This window comes from Poecile atricapillus, chromosome 6 (genome assembly GCF_030490865.1).
Source record: "Poecile atricapillus isolate bPoeAtr1 chromosome 6, bPoeAtr1.hap1, whole genome shotgun sequence".
Lineage (NCBI taxonomy): Eukaryota > Metazoa > Chordata > Aves > Passeriformes > Paridae > Poecile > Poecile atricapillus.
Genome location: NC_081254.1, coordinates 1,272,204 through 1,292,556, shown reverse-complemented (window position 1 = coordinate 1,292,556; position 20,353 = coordinate 1,272,204).

Genomic DNA, 20,353 nt, shown 5'->3' with positions numbered 1-20,353 from the left:
TTTTCCTAGGCCACGCTCTTCTGTGGCTCTTTAGTTCTTGTCAAACTCCTATGTTCATGCTGCTGCTTCCATCTGACAAGGAGCACAGCCTTCTGACAGCAGCTTTCAACTTGTCTAAGAAAGAGCTTGGCCATTTAGATGTGATGCAAATCTGTGTGTGTCTACAGTGCAGGTGAAAGCTCCTGACAAAGGTGTTCTCCAGGTTCAGTTTCTATATGCCAGACACATTGGAAATGTTTTCCTCTGGCATTCGCACCAAGAGTCGCAGATTACGTAACTCAGGAGCTCTGAGAATGGAATGGCAAGAGGTGTTCCGCTTACGTCATAAACAGTGCTCCAGAGCGCTTAGCAACGGGCACAACGAAACGTGTCTGTGGGATAGTGACCATTCCCGCCTAGTGCTGGCAATGCACGAGCACTGCCAAAAGGCAAAGGAAGGCGCTTAGCATCCGGCTTGTGCGCAAAGCTTTCAGACTGCCAGAGGACCGTAGCTGTGGTAAGCCCGCTTGCTCATTTGACGTTAGATGTCGCCTGCAAGAACTTCACCCGCATCTGGTTTATGCTGCTACCTGTTGTTAGGCGACAACAAGGACACATGTAGCGATATGCTTTTTCCTGCCTCATTTTCCTAGGCCACGCTCTTCTGTGGCTCTTTAGTGCTTGCCAAACTCCTATGTGCATGCTGCTGCTTCCATCTGACAAGGAGCACAACCTTCTGACAGCAGCTTTCAACTTGGCTAAGAAAGAGCTTGGCCATTTAGATGTGATGCAAATCTGTGTGTGTCTACGGTGCAGGTGAAAGCTCCTGACAAAGGTGTTCTCCAGGTTCAGTTTCTCCTTGCCAGACACATTGGAAATGTTTTCCTCTATCATTCGCACCAAGAGTCGCAGATTACTTAACTCAGGAGCTCTGAGAATGGAACGGCAAGAGGTGTTCCGGTTACGTCATAAACAGTGCTCCAGAGCGCTTAACAACGGGCACAACGAAACGTGTGTGCGGGATAGTGACCATTCCCGCCTAGTGCTGGCAATGCACGAGCACTGCCAAAAGACAAAGGAAGGCGCTTAGCATCCGGCTTGTGCGCAAAGCTTTCAGACTGCCAGAGGACCGCAGCTGTGGTAAGCCCGTTTGCTCATTTGACATTAGATGTCGCCAGCAAGAACTTCACCCGCATCTGGTTTATGCTGCTACCTGTTGTTAGGCGACAACAAGGACACATGTAGCGATATGCTTTTTCCTGACTCATTTTCCTAGGCCACGCTCTTCTGTGGCTCTTTAGTGCTTGCCAAACTCCTATGTTCATGCTGCTGCTTCCATCTGACAAGGAGCACAGCCTTCTGACAGCAGCTTTCAACTTGTCTAAGAAAGAGCTTGGCCATTTAGATGTGATGCAAATCTGTGTGTGTCTACGGTGCAGGTGAAAGCTCCTGACAAAGGTGTTCTCCAGGTTCAGTTTCTCCCTGCCAGACACATTGGAAATGTTTTCCTCTGGCATTCGCACCAAAAGTCGCAGATTACGTAACTCAGGAGCTCTGAGAATGGAATGGCAAGAGGTGTTCCGCTTACGTCATAAACAGTGCTCCAGAGCGCTTAGCAACGGGCACAACGACACGTGTGTGCGGGATAGTGACCATTCCCGCCTAGTGCTGGCAATGCACGAGCACTGCCAAAAGGCAAAGGAAGGCGCTTAGCATCCGGCTTGTGCGCAAAGCTTTCAGACTGCCAGAGGACCGCAGCTGTGGTAAGCCCGTTTGCTCATTTGACGTTAGATGTCGCCAGCAAGAACTTCACCCGCATCTGGTTTATGCTGCTACCTGTTGTTAGGCGACAACAAGGACACATGTAGCGATATGCTTTTTCCTGACTCATTTTCCTAGGCCACGCTCTTCTGTGACTCTTTAGTTCTTGTCAAACTCCTATGTTCATGCTGCTGCTTCCATCTGGCAAGGAGCACAGCCTTCTGACAGCAGCTTTCAACTTGTGTAAGAAAGAGCTTGGCCATTTAGATGTGATGCAAATCTGTGTGTGTCTACAGTGCAGGTGAAAGCTCCTGACAAAGGTGTTCTCCAGGTTCAGTTTCTATATGCCAGACACATTGGAAATGTTTTCCTCTGGCATTCGCACCAAGAGTCGCAGATTACGTAACTCAGGAGCTCTGAGAATGGAATGGCAAGAGGTGTTCCGCTTACGTCATAAACAGTGCTCCAGAGCGCTTAGCAACGGGCACAACGAAACGTGTCTGTGGGATAGTGACCATTCCCGCCTAGTGCTGGCAATGCACGAGCACTGCCAAAAGGCAAAGGAAGGCGCTTAGCATCCGGCTTGTGCGCAAAGCTTTCAGACTGCCAGAGGACCGTAGCTGTGGTAAGCCCGCTTGCTCATTTGACGTTAGATGTCGCCTGCAAGAACTTCACCCGCATCTGGTTTATGCTGCTACCTGTTGTTAGGCGACAACAAGGACACATGTAGCGATATGCTTTTTCCTGACTCATTTTCCTAGGCCACGCTCTTCTGTGGCTCTTTAGTGCTTGCCAAACTCCTATGTGCATGCTGCTGCTTCCATCTGACAAGGAGCACAACCTTCTGACAGCAGCTTTCAACTTGTCTAAGAAAGAGCTTGGCCATTTAGATGTGATGCAAATCTGTGTGTGTCTACGGTGCAGGTGCAAGCTCCTGACAAAGGTGTTCTCCAGGTTCAGTTTCTATATGCCAGACACATTGGAAATGTTTTCCTCTGGCATTCGCACCAAGAGTCTCAGTTTGATTAACTCAGGAGCTCTGAGAATGGAACGGCAAGAGGTGTTCCGCTTACGTCATAAACAGTGCTCCAGAGCGCTTAGCAACGGGCACAACGACACGTGTGTGCGGGATAGTGACCATTCCCGCCTAGTGCTGGCAATGCACGAGCACTGCCAAAAGGCAAAGGAAGGCGCTTAGCATCCGGCTTGTGCGCAAAGCTTTCAGACTGCCAGAGGACCGCAGCTGTGGTAAGCCCGTTTGCTCATTTGACGTTAGATGTCGCCAGCAAGAACTTCACCCGCATCTGGTTTATGCTGCTACCTGTTGTTAGGCGACAACAAGGACACATGTAGCGATATGCTTTTTCCTGACTCATTTTCCTAGGCCACGCTCTTCTGTGGCTCTTTAGTGCTTGCCAAACTCCTATGTGAGTGTTGCTGCTTCCATCTGACAAGGAGCACAGCCTTCTGACAGCAGCTTTCAACTTGTCTAAGAAAGAGCTTGGCCATTTAGATGTGATGCAAATCTGTGTGTGTCTACGGTGCAGGTGAAAGCTCCTGACAAAGGTGTTCTCCAGGTTCAGTTTCTCCCTGCCAGACACATTGGAAATGTTTTCCTCTGGCATTCGCACCAAAAGTCGCAGATTACGTAACTCAGGAGCTCTGAGAATGGAATGGCAAGAGGTGTTCCGCTTACGTCATAAACAGTGCTCCAGAGCGCTTAGCAACGGGCACAACGAAACGTGTCTGTGGGATAGTGACCATTCCCGCCTAGTGCTGGCAATGCACGAGCACTGCCAAAAGGCAAAGGAAGGCGCTTAGCATCCGGCTTGTGCGCAAAGCTTTCAGACTGCCAGAGGACCGCAGCTGTGGTAAGCCCGTTTGCTCATTTGACGTTAGATGTCGCCAGCAAGAACTTCACCCGCATCTGGTTTATGCTGCTACCTGTTGTTAGGCGACAACAAGGACACATGTAGCGATATGCTTTTTCCTGACTCATTTTCCTAGGCCACGCTCTTCTGTGGCTCTTTAGTTCTTGTCAAACTCCTATGTTCATGCTGCTGCTTCCATCTGACAAGGAGCACAGCCTTCTGACAGCAGCTTTCAACTTGTCTAAGAAAGAGCTTGGCCATTTAGATGTGATGCAAATCTGTGTGTGTCTACAGTGCAGGTGAAAGCTCCTGACAAAGGTGTTCTCCAGGTTCAGTTTCTATATGCCAGACACATTGGAAATGTTTTCCTCTGGCATTCGCACCAAGAGTCGCAGATTACGTAACTCAGGAGCTCTGAGAATGGAATGGCAAGAGGTGTTCCGCTTACGTCATAAACAGTGCTCCAGAGCGCTTAGCAACGGGCACAACGAAACGTGTCTGTGGGATAGTGACCATTCCCGCCTAGTGCTGGCAATGCACGAGCACTGCCAAAAGGCAAAGGAAGGCGCTTAGCATCCGGCTTGTGCGCAAAGCTTTCAGACTGCCAGAGGACCGTAGCTGTGGTAAGCCCGCTTGCTCATTTGACGTTAGATGTCGCCTGCAAGAACTTCACCCGCATCTGGTTTATGCTGCTACCTGTTGTTAGGCGACAACAAGGACACATGTAGCGATATGCTTTTTCCTGACTCATTTTCCTAGGCCACGCTCTTCTGTGGCTCTTTAGTGCTTGCCAAACTCCTATGTGCATGCTGCTGCTTCCATCTGACAAGGAGCACAACCTTCTGACAGCAGCTTTCAACTTGTCTAAGAAAGAGCTTGGCCATTTAGATGTGATGCAAATCTGTGTGTGTCTACGGTGCAGGTGCAAGCTCCTGACAAAGGTGTTCTCCAGGTTCAGTTTCTATATGCCAGACACATTGGAAATGTTTTCCTCTGGCATTCGCACCAAGAGTCTCAGTTTGATTAACTCAGGAGCTCTGAGAATGGAACGGCAAGAGGTGTTCCGCTTACGTCATAAACAGTGCTCCAGAGCGCTTAGCAACGGGCACAACGACACGTGTGTGCGGGATAGTGACCATTCCCGCCTAGTGCTGGCAATGCACGAGCACTGCCAAAAGGCAAAGGAAGGCGCTTAGCATCCGGCTTGTGCGCAAAGCTTTCAGACTGCCAGAGGACCGCAGCTGTGGTAAGCCCGTTTGCTCATTTGACGTTAGATGTCGCCAGCAAGAACTTCACCCGCATCTGGTTTATGCTGCTACCTGTTGTTAGGCGACAACAAGGACACATGTAGCGATATGCTTTTTCCTGACTCATTTTCCTAGGCCACGCTCTTCTGTGGCTCTTTAGTGCTTGCCAAACTCCTATGTGAGTGTTGCTGCTTCCATCTGACAAGGAGCACAGCCTTCTGACAGCAGCTTTCAACTTGTCTAAGAAAGAGCTTGGCCATTTAGATGTGATGCAAATCTGTGTGTGTCTACGGTGCAGGTGAAAGCTCCTGACAAAGGTGTTCTCCAGGTTCAGTTTCTCCCTGCCAGACACATTGGAAATGTTTTCCTCTGGCATTCGCACCAAAAGTCGCAGATTACGTAACTCAGGAGCTCTGAGAATGGAATGGCAAGAGGTGTTCCGCTTACGTCATAAACAGTGCTCCAGAGCGCTTAGCAACGGGCACAACGAAACGTGTCTGTGGGATAGTGACCATTCCTGCCTAGTGCTGGCAATGCACGAGCACTGCCAAAAGGCAAAGGAAGGCGCTTAGCATCCGGCTTGTGCGCAAAGCTTTCAGACTGCCAGAGGACCGCAGCTGTGGTAAGCCCGTTTGCTCATTTGACGTTAGATGTCGCCAGCAAGAACTTCACCCGCATCTGGTTTATGCTGCTACCTGTTGTTAGGCGACAACAAGGACACATGTAGCGATATGCTTTTTCCTGACTCATTTTCCTAGGCCACGCTCTTCTGTGGCTCTTTAGTTCTTGTCAAACTCCTATGTTCATGCTGCTGCTTCCATCTGACAAGGAGCACAGCCTTCTGACAGCAGCTTTCAACTTGTCTAAGAAAGAGCTTGGCCATTTAGATGTGATGCAAATCTGTGTGTGTCTACAGTGCAGGTGAAAGCTCCTGACAAAGGTGTTCTCCAGGTTCAGTTTCTATATGCCAGACACATTGGAAATGTTTTCCTCTGGCATTCGCACCAAGAGTCGCAGATTACGTAACTCAGGAGCTCTGAGAATGGAATGGCAAGAGGTGTTCCGCTTACGTCATAAACAGTGCTCCAGAGCGCTTAGCAACGGGCACAACGAAACGTGTCTGTGGGATAGTGACCATTCCCGCCTAGTGCTGGCAATGCACGAGCACTGCCAAAAGGCAAAGGAAGGCGCTTAGCATCCGGCTTGTGCGCAAAGCTTTCAGACTGCCAGAGGACCGTAGCTGTGGTAAGCCCGCTTGCTCATTTGACGTTAGATGTCGCCTGCAAGAACTTCACCCGCATCTGGTTTATGCTGCTACCTGTTGTTAGGCGACAACAAGGACACATGTAGCGATATGCTTTTTCCTGACTCATTTTCCTAGGCCACGCTCTTCTGTGGCTCTTTAGTGCTTGCCAAACTCCTATGTGCATGCTGCTGCTTCCATCTGACAAGGAGCACAACCTTCTGACAGCAGCTTTCAACTTGTCTAAGAAAGAGCTTGGCCATTTAGATGTGATGCAAATCTGTGTGTGTCTACGGTGCAGGTGCAAGCTCCTGACAAAGGTGTTCTCCAGGTTCAGTTTCTATATGCCAGACACATTGGAAATGTTTTCCTCTGGCATTCGCACCAAGAGTCTCAGTTTGATTAACTCAGGAGCTCTGAGAATGGAACGGCAAGAGGTGTTCCGCTTACGTCATAAACAGTGCTCCAGAGCGCTTAGCAACGGGCACAACGACACGTGTGTGCGGGATAGTGACCATTCCCGCCTAGTGCTGGCAATGCACGAGCACTGCCAAAAGGCAAAGGAAGGCGCTTAGCATCCGGCTTGTGCGCAAAGCTTTCAGACTGCCAGAGGACCGCAGCTGTGGTAAGCCCGTTTGCTCATTTGACGTTAGATGTCGCCAGCAAGAACTTCACCCGCATCTGGTTTATGCTGCTACCTGTTGTTAGGCGACAACAAGGACACATGTAGCGATATGCTTTTTCCTGACTCATTTTCCTAGGCCACGCTCTTCTGTGGCTCTTTAGTGCTTGCCAAACTCCTATGTGAGTGTTGCTGCTTCCATCTGACAAGGAGCACAGCCTTCTGACAGCAGCTTTCAACTTGTCTAAGAAAGAGCTTGGCCATTTAGATGTGATGCAAATCTGTGTGTGTCTACGGTGCAGGTGAAAGCTCCTGACAAAGGTGTTCTCCAGGTTCAGTTTCTCCCTGCCAGACACATTGGAAATGTTTTCCTCTGGCATTCGCACCAAAAGTCGCAGATTACGTAACTCAGGAGCTCTGAGAATGGAATGGCAAGAGGTGTTCCGCTTACGTCATAAACAGTGCTCCAGAGCGCTTAGCAACGGGCACAACGAAACGTGTCTGTGGGATAGTGACCATTCCCGCCTAGTGCTGGCAATGCACGAGCACTGCCAAAAGGCAAAGGAAGGCGCTTAGCATCCGGCTTGTGCGCAAAGCTTTCAGACTGCCAGAGGACCGCAGCTGTGGTAAGCCCGTTTGCTCATTTGACGTTAGATGTCGCCAGCAAGAACTTCACCCGCATCTGGTTTATGCTGCTACCTGTTGTTAGGCGACAACAAGGACACATGTAGCGATATGCTTTTTCCTGACTCATTTTCCTAGGCCACGCTCTTCTGTGGCTCTTTAGTTCTTGTCAAACTCCTATGTTCATGCTGCTGCTTCCATCTGACAAGGAGCACAGCCTTCTGACAGCAGCTTTCAACTTGTCTAAGAAAGAGCTTGGCCATTTAGATGTGATGCAAATCTGTGTGTGTCTATAGTGCAGGTGAAAGCTCCTGACAAAGGTGTTCTCCAGGTTCAGTTTCTATATGCCAGACACATTGGAAATGTTTTCCTCTGGCATTCGCACCAAGAGTCGCAGATTACGTAACTCAGGAGCTCTGAGAATGGAATGGCAAGAGGTGTTCCGCTTACGTCATAAACAGTGCTCCAGAGCGCTTAGCAACGGGCACAACGAAACGTGTCTGTGGGATAGTGACCATTCCCGCCTAGTGCTGGCAATGCACGAGCACTGCCAAAAGGCAAAGGAAGGCGCTTAGCATCCGGCTTGTGCGCAAAGCTTTCAGACTGCCAGAGGACCGTAGCTGTGGTAAGCCCGCTTGCTCATTTGACGTTAGATGTCGCCTGCAAGAACTTCACCCGCATCTGGTTTATGCTGCTACCTGTTGTTAGGCGACAACAAGGACACATGTAGCGATATGCTTTTTCCTGACTCATTTTCCTAGGCCACGCTCTTCTGTGGCTCTTTAGTGCTTGCCAAACTCCTATGTGCATGCTGCTGCTTCCATCTGACAAGGAGCACAACCTTCTGACAGCAGCTTTCAACTTGTGTAAGAAAGAGCTTGGCCATTTAGATGTGATGCAAATCTGTGTGTGTCTACGGTGCAGGTGAAAGCTCCTGACAAAGGTGTTCTCCAGGCTCAGTTTCTCCCTGCCAGACACATTGGAAATGTTTTCCTCCTTCATTCGCACCAAGAGTCGCAGATTACTTAACTCAGGAGCTCTGAGAATGGAACGGCAAGAGGTGTTCCGCTTACGTCATAAACAGTGCTCCAGAGCGCTTAACAACGGGCACAACGAAACGTGTGTGCGGGATAGTGACCATTCCCGCCTAGTGCTGGCAATGCACGAGCACTGCCAAAAGGCAAAGGAAGGCGCTTAGCATCCGGCTTGTGCGCAAAGCTTTCAGACTGCCAGAGGACCGCAGCTGTGGTAAGCCCGTTTGCTCATTTGACATTAGATGTCGCCAGCAAGAACTTCACCCGCATCTGGTTTATGCTGCTACCTGTTGTTAGGCGACAACAAGGACACATGTAGCGATATGCTTTTTCCTGACTCATTTTCCTAGGCCACGCTCTTCTGTGGCTCTTTAGTTCTTGTCAAACTCCTATGTTCATGCTGCTGCTTCCATCTGACAAGGAGCACAGCCTTCTGACAGCAGCTTTCAACTTGTCTAAGAAAGAGCTTGGCCATTTAGATGTGATGCAAATCTGTGTGTGTCTACGGTGCAGGTGAAAGCTCCTGACAAAGGTGTTCTCCAGGTTCAGTTTCTCCCTGCCAGACACATTGGAAATGTTTTCCTCTGGCAGTCGCACCAAGAGTCGCAGATTACGTAACTCAGGAGCTCTGAGAATGGAATGGCAAGAGGTGTTCCGCTTACGTCATAAACAGTGCTCCAGAGCGCTTCTCAACGGGCACAACGAAACGTGTCTGTGGGATAGTGACCATTCCCGCCTAGTGCTGGCAATGCACGAGCACTGCCAAAAGGCAAAGGAAGGCGCTTAGCATCCGGCTTGTGCGCAAAGCTTTCAGACTGCCAGAGGACCGCAGCTGTGGTAAGCCCGTTTGCTCATTTGACTTTAGATGTCGCCAGCAAGAACTTCACCCGCATCTGGTTTATGCTGCTACCTGTTGTTAGGCGACAACAAGGACACATGTAGCGATATGCTTTTTCCTGACTCATTTTCCTAGGCCACGCTCTTCTGTGACTCTTTAGTGCTTGCCAAACTCCTATGTTCATGCTGCTGCTTCAATCTGACAAGGAGCACAGCCTTCTGACAGCAGCTTTCAACTTGTCTAAGAAAGAGCTTGGCCATTTAGATGTGATGCAAATCTGTGTGTGTCTACGGTGCAGGTGAAAGCTCCTGACAAAGGTGCTCTCCAGGTTCAGTTTCTATATGCCAGACACATTGGAAATGTTTTCCTCTATCATTCGCACCAAGAATCGCAGATTACTTAACTGAGGAGCTCTGAGAATGGAACGGCAAGAGGTGTTCTGCTTACGTCATAAACAGTGCTCCAGAGCGCTTAGCAACGGGCACAACGAAACGTGTGTGCGGGATAGTGACCATTCCCGCCTAGTGCTGGCAATGCACGAGCACTGCCAAAAGGCAAAGGAAGGCGCTTAGCATCCGGCTTGTGCGCAAAGCTTTCAGACTGCCAGAGGACCGTAGCTGTGGTAAGCCCACTTGCTCATTTGACGTTAGATGTCGCCTGCAAGAACTTCAACCACATCTGGTTTATGCTGCTACCTGTTGTTAGGCGACAACAAGGACACATGTAGCGATATGCTTTTTCCTGACTCATTTTCCTAGGCCACGCTCTTCTGTGACTCTTTAGTTCTTGTCAAACTCCTATGTTCATGCTGCTGCTTCCATCTGACAAGGAGCACAGCCTTCTGACAGCAGCTTTCAACTTGTCTAAGAAAGAGCTTGGCCATTTAGATGTGATGCAAATCTGTGTGTGTCTACGGTGCAGGTGAAAGCTCCTGACAAAGGTGTTCTCCAGGTTCAGTTTCTCCCTGCCAGACACATTGGAAATGTTTTCCTCTATCATTCGCACCAAGAGTCGCAGATTACTTAACTCAGGAGCTCTGAGAATGGAACGGCAAGAGGTGTTCCGCTTACGTCATAAACAGTGCTCCAGAGCGCTTAACAACGGGCACAACGAAACGTGTGTGCGGGATAGTGACCATTCCCGCCTAGTGCTGGCAATGCACGAGCACTGCCAAAAGGCAAAGGAAGGCGCTTAGCATCCGGCTTGTGCGCAAAGCTTTCAGACTGCCAGAGGACCGCAGCTGTGGTAAGCCCGTTTGCTCATTTGACATTAGATGTCGCCAGCAAGAACTTCACCCGCAACTGGTTTATGCTGCTACCTGTTGTTAGGCGACAACAAGGACACATGTAGCGATATGCTTTTTCCTGACTCATTTTCCTAGGCCACGCTCTTCTGTGGCTCTTTAGTGCTTGTCAAACTCCTATGTTCATGCTGCTGCTTCCATCTGACAAGGAGCACAGCCTTCTGACAGCAGCTTTCAACTTGTCTAAGAAAGAGCTTGGCCATTTAGATGTGATGCAAATCTGTGTGTGTCTACGGTGCAGGTGAAAGCTCCTGACAAAGGTGTTCTCCAGGTTCAGTTTCTCCCTGCCAGACACATTGGAAATGTTTTCCTCTGGCATTCGCACCAAGAGTCGCAGATTACGTAACTCAGGAGCTCTGAGAATGGAACGGCAAGAGGTGTTCCGCTTACGTCATAAACAGTGCTCCAGAGCGCTTAGCAACGGGCACAACGAAACGTGTCTGTGGGATAGTGACCATTCCCGCCTAGTGCTGGCAATGCACGAGCACTGCCAAAAGGCAAAGGAAGGCGCTTAGCATCCGGCTTGTGCGCAAAGCTTTCAGACTGCCAGAGGACCGCAGCTGTGGTAAGCCCGTTTGCTCATTTGACGTTAGATGTCGCCAGCAAGAACTTCACCCGCATCTGGTTTATGCTGCTACCTGTTGTTAGGCGACAACAAGGACACATGTAGCGATATGCTTTTTCCTGACTCATTTTCCTAGGCCACGCTCTTCTGTGGCTCTTTAGTGCTTGTCAAACTCCTATGTTCATGCTGCTGCTTCCATCTGACAAGGAGCACAGCCTTCTGACAGCAGCTTTCAACTTGTCTAAGAAAGAGCTTGGCCATTTAGATGTGATGCAAATCTGTGTGTGTCTACGGTGCAGGTGAAAGCTCCTGACAAAGGTGTTCTCCAGGTTCAGTTTCTCCCTGCCAGACACATTGGAAATGTTTTCCTCTATCATTCGCACCAAAAATCGCAGATTACTTAACTGAGGAGCTCTGAGAATGGAACGGCAAGAGGTGTTCTGCTTACGTCATAAACAGTGCTCCAGAGCGCTTAGCAACGGGCACAACGAAACGTGTCTGTGGGATAGTGACCATTCCCACCTAGTGCTGGCAATGCACGAGCACTGCCAAAAGGCAAAGGAAGGCGCTTAGCATCCGGCTTGTGCGCAAAGCTTTCAGACTGCCAGAGGACTGTAGCTGTGGTAATCCCGCTTGCTCATTTGATGTTAGATGTCGCCTGCAAGAACTTCACCCACATCTGGTTTATGCTGCTACCTGTTGTTAGGCGACAACAAGGACACATGTAGCGATATGCTTTTTCCTGACTCATTTTCCTAGGCCACGCTCTTCTGTGGCTCTTTAGTGCTTGCCAAACACCTATGTGAGTGCTGCTGCTTCCATCTGACAAGGAGCACAGCCTTCTGACAGCAGCTTTCAACTTGTCTAAGAAAGAGCTTGGCCATTTAGATGTGATGCAAATCTGTGTGTGTCTACGGTGCAGGTGAAAGCTCCTGACAAAGGTGTTCTCCAGGCTCAGTTTCTCCCTGCCAGACACATTGGAAATGTTTTCCTCTATCATTCGCACCAAGAGTCGCAGATTACTTAACTCAGGAGCTCTGAGAATGGAACGGCAAGAGGTGTTCCGCTTACGTCATAAACAGTGCTCCAGAGCGCTTAGCAACAGGCACAACGAAACGTGTCTGTGGGATAGTGACCATTCCCGCCTAGTGCTGGCAATGCACGAGCACTGCCAAAAGGCAAAGGAAGGCGCTTAGCATCCGGCTTGTGCGCAAAGCTTTCAGACTGCCAGAGGACCGCAGCTGTGGTAAGCCCGTTTGCTCATTTGACGTTAGATGTCGCCAGCAAGAACTTCACCCGCATCTGGTTTATGCTGCTACCTGTTGTTAGGCGACAACAAGAACACATGTAGCGATATGCTTTTTCCTGACTCATTTTCCTAGGCCACGCTCTTCTGTGACTCTTTAGTTCTTGTCAAACTCCTATGTTCATGCTGCTGCTTCCATCTGACAAGGAGCACAGCCTTCTGACAGCAGCTTTCAACTTGTCTAAGAAAGAGCTTGGCCATTTAGATGTGATGCAAATCTGTGTGTGTCTACGGTGCAGGTGAAAGCTCCTGACAAAGGTGTTCTCCAGGTTCAGTTTCTCCCTGCCAGACACATTGGAAATGTTTTCCTCTGGCATTCGCACCAAGAGTCTCAGTTTGATTAACTCAGGAGCTCTGAGAATGGAACGGCAAGAGGTGTTCCGCTTACGTCATAAACAGTGCTCCAGAGCGCTTAGCAACGGGCACAACGAAACGTGTCTGTGGGATAGTGACCATTCCCGCCTAGTGCTGGCAATGCACGAGCACTGCCAAAAGGCAAAGGAAGGCGCTTAGCATCCGGCTTGTGCGCAAAGCTTTCAGACTGCCAGAGGACCGCAGCTGTGGTAAGCCCGTTTGCTCATTTGACGTTAGATGTCGCCAGCAAGAACTTCACCCGCATCTGGTTTATGCTGCTACCTGTTGTTAGGCGACAACAAGGACACATGTAGCGATATGCTTTTTCCTGACTCATTTTCCTAGGCCACGCTCTTCTGTGGCTCTTTAGTGCTTGCCAAACTCCTATGTTCATGCTGCTGCTTCCATCTGACAAGGAGCACAGCCTTCTGACAGCAGCTTTCAACTTGTCTAAGAAAGAGCTTGGCCATTTAGATGTGATGCAAATCTGTGTGTGTCTACGGTGCAGGTGAAAGCTCCTGACAAAGGTGTTCTCCAGGTTCAGTTTCTATATGCCAGACACATTGGAAATGTTTTCCTCTATCATTCGCACCAAGAATCGCAGATTACTTAACTGAGGAGCTCTGAGAATGGAACGGCAAGAGGTGTTCCGCTTACGTCATAAACAGTGCTCCAGAGCGCTTAGCAACGGGCACAACGAAACGTGTGTGCGGGATAGTGACCATTCCCGCCTAGTGCTGGCAATGCACGAGCACTGCCAAAAGGCAAAGGAAGGCGCTTAGCATCCGGCTTGTGCGCAAAGCTTTCAGACTGCCAGAGGACCGTAGCTGTGGTAAGCCCACTTGCTCATTTGACGTTAGATGTCGCCTGCAAGAACTTCAACCACATCTGGTTTATGCTGCTACCTGTTGTTAGGCGACAACAAGGACACATGTAGCGATATGCTTTTTCCTGACTCATTTTCCTAGGCCACGCTCTTCTGTGACTCTTTAGTTCTTGTCAAACTCCTATGTGAGTGCTGCTGCTTCCATCTGACAAGGAGCACAGCCTTCTGACAGCAGCTTTCAACTTGTCTAAGAAAGAGCTTGGCCATTTAGATGTGATGCAAATCTGTGTGTGTCTACGGTGCAGGTGAAAGCTCCTGACAAAGGTGTTCTCCAGGTTCAGTTTCTCCCTGCCAGACACATTGGAAATGTTTTCCTCTATCATTCGCACCAAGAGTCGCAGATTACTTAACTCAGGAGCTCTGAGAATGGAACGGCAAGAGGTGTTCCGCTTACGTCATAAACAGTGCTCCAGAGCGCTTAACAACGGGCACAACGAAACGTGTGTGCGGGATAGTGACCATTCCCGCCTAGTGCTGGCAATGCACGAGCACTGCCAAAAGGCAAAGGAAGGCGCTTAGCATCCGGCTTGTGCGCAAAGCTTTCAGACTGCCAGAGGACCGCAGCTGTGGTAAGCCCGTTTGCTCATTTGACGTTAGATGTCGCCAGCAAGAACTTCACCCGCATCTGGTTTATGCTGCTACCTGTTGTTAGGCGACAACAAGGACACATGTAGCGATATGCTTTTTCCTGACTCATTTTCCTAGGCCACGCTCTTCTGTGGCTCTTTAGTGCTTGTCAAACTCCTATGTTCATGCTGCTGCTTCCATCTGACAAGGAGCACAGCCTTCTGACAGCAGCTTTCAACTTGTCTAAGAAAGAGCTTGGCCATTTAGATGTGATGCAAATCTGTGTGTGTCTACGGTGCAGGTGAAAGCTCCTGACAAAGGTGTTCTCCAGGTTCAGTTTCTCCCTGCCAGACACATTGGAAATGTTTTCCTCTATCATTCGCACCAAAAATCGCAGATTACTTAACTGAGGAGCTCTGAGAATGGAACGGCAAGAGGTGTTCTGCTTACGTCATAAACAGTGCTCCAGAGCGCTTAGCAACGGGCACAACGAAACGTGTCTGTGGGATAGTGACCATTCCCACCTAGTGCTGGCAATGCACGAGCACTGCCAAAAGGCAAAGGAAGGCGCTTAGCATCCGGCTTGTGCGCAAAGCTTTCAGACTGCCAGAGGACTGTAGCTGTGGTAATCCCGCTTGCTCATTTGATGTTAGATGTCGCCTGCAAGAACTTCACCCACATCTGGTTTATGCTGCTACCTGTTGTTAGGCGACAACAAGGACACATGTAGCGATATGCTTTTTCCTGACTCATTTTCCTAGGCCACGCTCTTCTGTGGCTCTTTAGTGCTTGCCAAACACCTATGTGAGTGCTGCTGCTTCCATCTGACAAGGAGCACAGCCTTCTGACAGCAGCTTTCAACTTGTCTAAGAAAGAGCTTGGCCATTTAGATGTGATGCAAATCTGTGTGTGTCTACGGTGCAGGTGAAAGCTCCTGACAAAGGTGTTCTCCAGGCTCAGTTTCTCCCTGCCAGACACATTGGAAATGTTTTCCTCTATCATTCGCACCAAGAGTCGCAGATTACTTAACTCAGGAGCTCTGAGAATGGAACGGCAAGAGGTGTTCCGCTTACGTCATAAACAGTGCTCCAGAGCGCTTAGCAACAGGCACAACGAAACGTGTCTGTGGGATAGTGACCATTCCCGCCTAGTGCTGGCAATGCACGAGCACTGCCAAAAGGCAAAGGAAGGCGCTTAGCATCCGGCTTGTGCGCAAAGCTTTCAGACTGCCAGAGGACCGCAGCTGTGGTAAGCCCGTTTGCTCATTTGACGTTAGATGTCGCCAGCAAGAACTTCACCCGCATCTGGTTTATGCTGCTACCTGTTGTTAGGCGACAACAAGAACACATGTAGCGATATGCTTTTTCCTGACTCATTTTCCTAGGCCACGCTCTTCTGTGACTCTTTAGTTCTTGTCAAACTCCTATGTTCATGCTGCTGCTTCCATCTGACAAGGAGCACAGCCTTCTGACAGCAGCTTTCAACTTGTCTAAGAAAGAGCTTGGCCATTTAGATGTGATGCAAATCTGTGTGTGTCTACGGTGCAGGTGAAAGCTCCTGACAAAGGTGTTCTCCAGGTTCAGTTTCTCCCTGCCAGACACATTGGAAATGTTTTCCTCTGGCATTCGCACCAAGAGTCTCAGTTTGATTAACTCAGGAGCTCTGAGAATGGAACGGCAAGAGGTGTTCCGCTTACGTCATAAACAGTGCTCCAGAGCGCTTAGCAACGGGCACAACGAAACGTGTCTGTGGGATAGTGACCATTCCCGCCTAGTGCTGGCAATGCACGAGCACTGCCAAAAGGCAAAGGAAGGCGCTTAGCATCCGGCTTGTGCGCAAAGCTTTCAGACTGCCAGAGGACCGCAGCTGTGGTAAGCCCGTTTGCTCATTTGACGTTAGATGTCGCCAGCAAGAACTTCACCCGCATCTGGTTTATGCTGCTACCTGTTGTTAGGCGACAACAAGGACACATGTAGCGATATGCTTTTTCCTGACTCATTTTCCTAGGCCACGCTCTTCTGTGGCTCTTTAGTGCTTGCCAAACTCCTATGTTCATGCTGCTGCTTCCATCTGACAAGGAGCACAGCCTTCTGACAGCAGCTTTCAACTTGTCTAAGAAAGAGCTTGGCCATTTAGATGTGATGCAAATCTGTGTGTGTCTACGGTGCAGGTGAAAGCTCCTGACAAAGGTGTTCTCCAGGTTCAGTTTCTATATGCCAGACACATTGGAAATGTTTTCCTCTATCATTCGCACCAAGAATCGCAGATTACTTAACTGAGGAGCTCTGAGAATGGAACGGCAAGAGGTGTTCCGCTTACGTCATAAACAGTGCTCCAGAGCGCTTAGCAACGGGCACAACGAAACGTGTGTGCGGGATAGTGACCATTCCCGCCTAGTGCTGGCAATGCACGAGCACTGCCAAAAGGCAAAGGAAGGCGCTTAGCATCCGGCTTGTGCGCAAAGCTTTCAGACTGCCAGAGGACCGTAGCTGTGGTAAGCCCACTTGCTCATTTGACGTTAGATGTCGCCTGCAAGAACTTCAACCACATCTGGTTTATGCTGCTACCTGTTGTTAGGCGACAACAAGGACACATGTAGCGATATGCTTTTTCCTGACTCATTTTCCTAGGCCACGCTCTTCTGTGACTCTTTAGTTCTTGTCAAACTCCTATGTGAGTGCTGCTGCTTCCATCTGACAAGGAGCACAGCCTTCTGACAGCAGCTTTCAACTTGTCTAAGAAAGAGCTTGGCCATTTAGATGTGATGCAAATCTGTGTGTGTCTACGGTGCAGGTGAAAGCTCCTGACAAAGGTGTTCTCCAGGTTCAGTTTCTCCCTGCCAGACACATTGGAAATGTTTTCCTCTATCATTCGCACCAAGAGTCGCAGATTACTTAACTCAGGAGCTCTGAGAATGGAACGGCAAGAGGTGTTCCGCTTACGTCATAAACAGTGCTCCAGAGCGCTTAACAACGGGCACAACGAAACGTGTGTGCGGGATAGTGACCATTCCCGCCTAGTGCTGGCAATGCACGAGCACTGCCAAAAGGCAAAGGAAGGCGCTTAGCATCCGGCTTGTGCGCAAAGCTTTCAGACTGCCAGAGGACCGCAGCTGTGGTAAGCCCGTTTGCTCATTTGACATTAGATGTCGCCAGCAAGAACTTCACCCGCATCTGGTTTATGCTGCTACCTGTTGTTAGGCGACAACAAGGACACATGTAGCGATATGCTTTTTCCTGACTCATTTTCCTAGGCCACGCTCTTCTGTGGCTCTTTAGTGCTTGTCAAACTCCTATGTTCATGCTGCTGCTTCCATCTGACAAGGAGCACAGCCTTCTGACAGCAGCTTTCAACTTGTCTAAGAAAGAGCTTGGCCATTTAGATGTGATGCAAATCTGTGTGTGTCTACGGTGCAGGTGAAAGCTCCTGACAAAGGTGTTCTCCAGGTTCAGTTTCTCCCTGCCAGACACATTGGAAATGTTTTCCTCTGGCATTCGCACCAAGAGTCTCAGTTTGATTAACTCAGGAGCTCTGAGAATGGAACGGCAAGAGGTGTTCCGCTTACGTCATAAACAGTGCTCCAGAGCGCTTAGCAACGGGCACAACGAAACGTGTCTGTGGGATAGTGACCATTCCCGCCTAGTGCTGGCAATGCACGAGCACTGCCAAAAGGCAAAGGAAGGCGCTTAGCATCCGGCTTGTGCGCAAAGCTTTCAGACTGCCAGAGGACCGCAGCTGTGGTAAGCCCGTTTGCTCATTTGACGTTAGATGTCGCCAGCAAGAACTTCACCCGCATCTGGTTTATGCTGCTACCTGTTGTTAGGCGACAACAAGGACACATGTAGCGATATGCTTTTTCCTGACTCATTTTCCTAGGCCACGCTCTTCTGTGGCTCTTTAGTGCTTGTCAAACTCCTATGTTCATGCTGCTGCTTCCATCTGACAAGGAGCACAGCCTTCTGACAGCAGCTTTCAACTTGTCTAAGAAAGAGCTTGGCCATTTAGATGTGATGCAAATCTGTGTGTGTCTACGGTGCAGGTGAAAGCTCCTGACAAAGGTGTTCTCCAGGTTCAGTTTCTCCCTGCCAGACACATTGGAAATGTTTTCCTCTATCATTCGCACCAAAAATCGCAGATTACTTAACTGAGGAGCTCTGAGAATGGAACGGCAAGAGGTGTTCCGCTTACGTCATAAACAGTGCTCCAGAGCGCTTAGCAACGGGCACAACGAAACGTGTCTGTGGGATAGTGACCATTCCCACCTAGTGCTGGCAATGCACGAGCACTGCCAAAAGGCAAAGGAAGGCGCTTAGCATCCGGCTTGTGCGCAAAGCTTTCAGACTGCCAGAGGACTGTAGCTGTGGTAATCCCGCTTGCTCATTTGATGTTAGATGTCGCCTGCAAGAACTTCACCCACATCTGGTTTATGCTGCTACCTGTTGTTAGGCGACAACAAGGACACATGTAGCGATATGCTTTTTCCTGACTCATTTTCCTAGGCCACGCTCTTCTGTGGCTCTTTAGTGCTTGCCAAACACCTATGTGAGTGCTGCTGCTTCCATCTGACAAGGAGCACAGCCTTCTGACAGCAGCTTTCAACTTGTCTAAGAAAGAGCTTGGCCATTTAGATGTGATGCAAATCTGTGTGTGTCTACGGTGCAGGTGAAAGCTCCTGACAAAGGTGTTCTCCAGGCTCAGTTTCTCCCTGCCAGACACATTGGAAATGTTTTCCTCTATCATTCGCACCAAGAGTCGCAGATTACTTAACTCAGGAGCTCTGAGAATGGAACGGCAAGAGGTGTTCCGCTTACGTCATAAACAGTGCTCCAGAGCGCTTAGCAACAGGCACAACGAAACGTGTCTGTGGGATAGTGACCATTCCCGCCTAGTGCTGGCAATGCACGAGCACTGCCAAAAGGCAAAGGAAGGCGCTTAGCATCCGGCTTGTGCGCAAAGCTTTCAGACTGCCAGAGGACCGCAGCTGTGGTAAGCCCGTTTGCTCATTTGACGTTAGATGTCGCCAGCAAGAACTTCACCCGCATCTGGTTTATGCTGCTACCTGTTGTTAGGCGACAACAAGAACACATGTAGCGATATGCTTTTTCCTGACTCATTTTCCTAGGCCACGCTCTTCTGTGACTCTTTAGTTCTTGTCAAACTCCTATGTTCATGCTGCTGCTTCCATCTGACAAGGAGCACAGCCTTCTGACAGCAGCTTTCAACTTGTCTAAGAAAGAGCTTGGCCATTTAGATGTGATGCAAATCTGTGTGTGTCTACGGTGCAGGTGAAAGCTCCTGACAAAGGTGTTCTCCAGGTTCAGTTTCTCCCTGCCAGACACATTGGAAATGTTTTCCTCTGGCATTCGCACCAAGAGTCTCAGTTTGATTAACTCAGGAGCTCTGAGAATGGAACGGCAAGAGGTGTTCCGCTTACGTCATAAACAGTGCTCCAGAGCGCTTAGCAACGGGCACAACGAAACGTGTCTGTGGGATAGTGACCATTCCCGCCTAGTGCTGGCAATGCACGAGCACTGCCAAAAGGCAAAGGAAGGCGCTTAGCATCCGGCTTGTGCGCAAAGCTTTCAGACTGCCAGAGGACCGCAGCTGTGGTAAGCCCGTTTGCTCATTTGACGTTAGATGTCGCCAGCAAGAACTTCACCCGCATCTGGTTTATGCTGCTACCTGTTGTTAGGCGACAACAAGGACACATGTAGCGATATGCTTTTTCCTGACTCATTTTCCTAGGCCACGCTCTTCTGTGGCTCTTTAGTGCTTGCCAAACTCCTATGTTCATGCTGCTGCTTCCATCTGACAAGGAGCACAGCCTTCTGACAGCAGCTTTCAACTTGTCTAAGAAAGAGCTTGGCCATTTAGATGTGATGCAAATCTGTGTGTGTCTACGGTGCAGGTGAAAGCTCCTGACAAAGGTGTTCTCCAGGTTCAGTTTCTCCCTGCCAGACACATTGGAAATGTTTTCCTCTGGCATTCGCACCAAAAGTCGCAGATTACGTAACTCAGGAGCTCTGAGAATGGAATGGCAAGAGGTGTTCCGCTTACGTCATAAACAGTGCTCCAGAGCGCTTAGCAACGGGCACAACGAAACGTGTGTGCGGGATAGTGACCATTCCCGCCTAGTGCTGGCAATGCACGAGC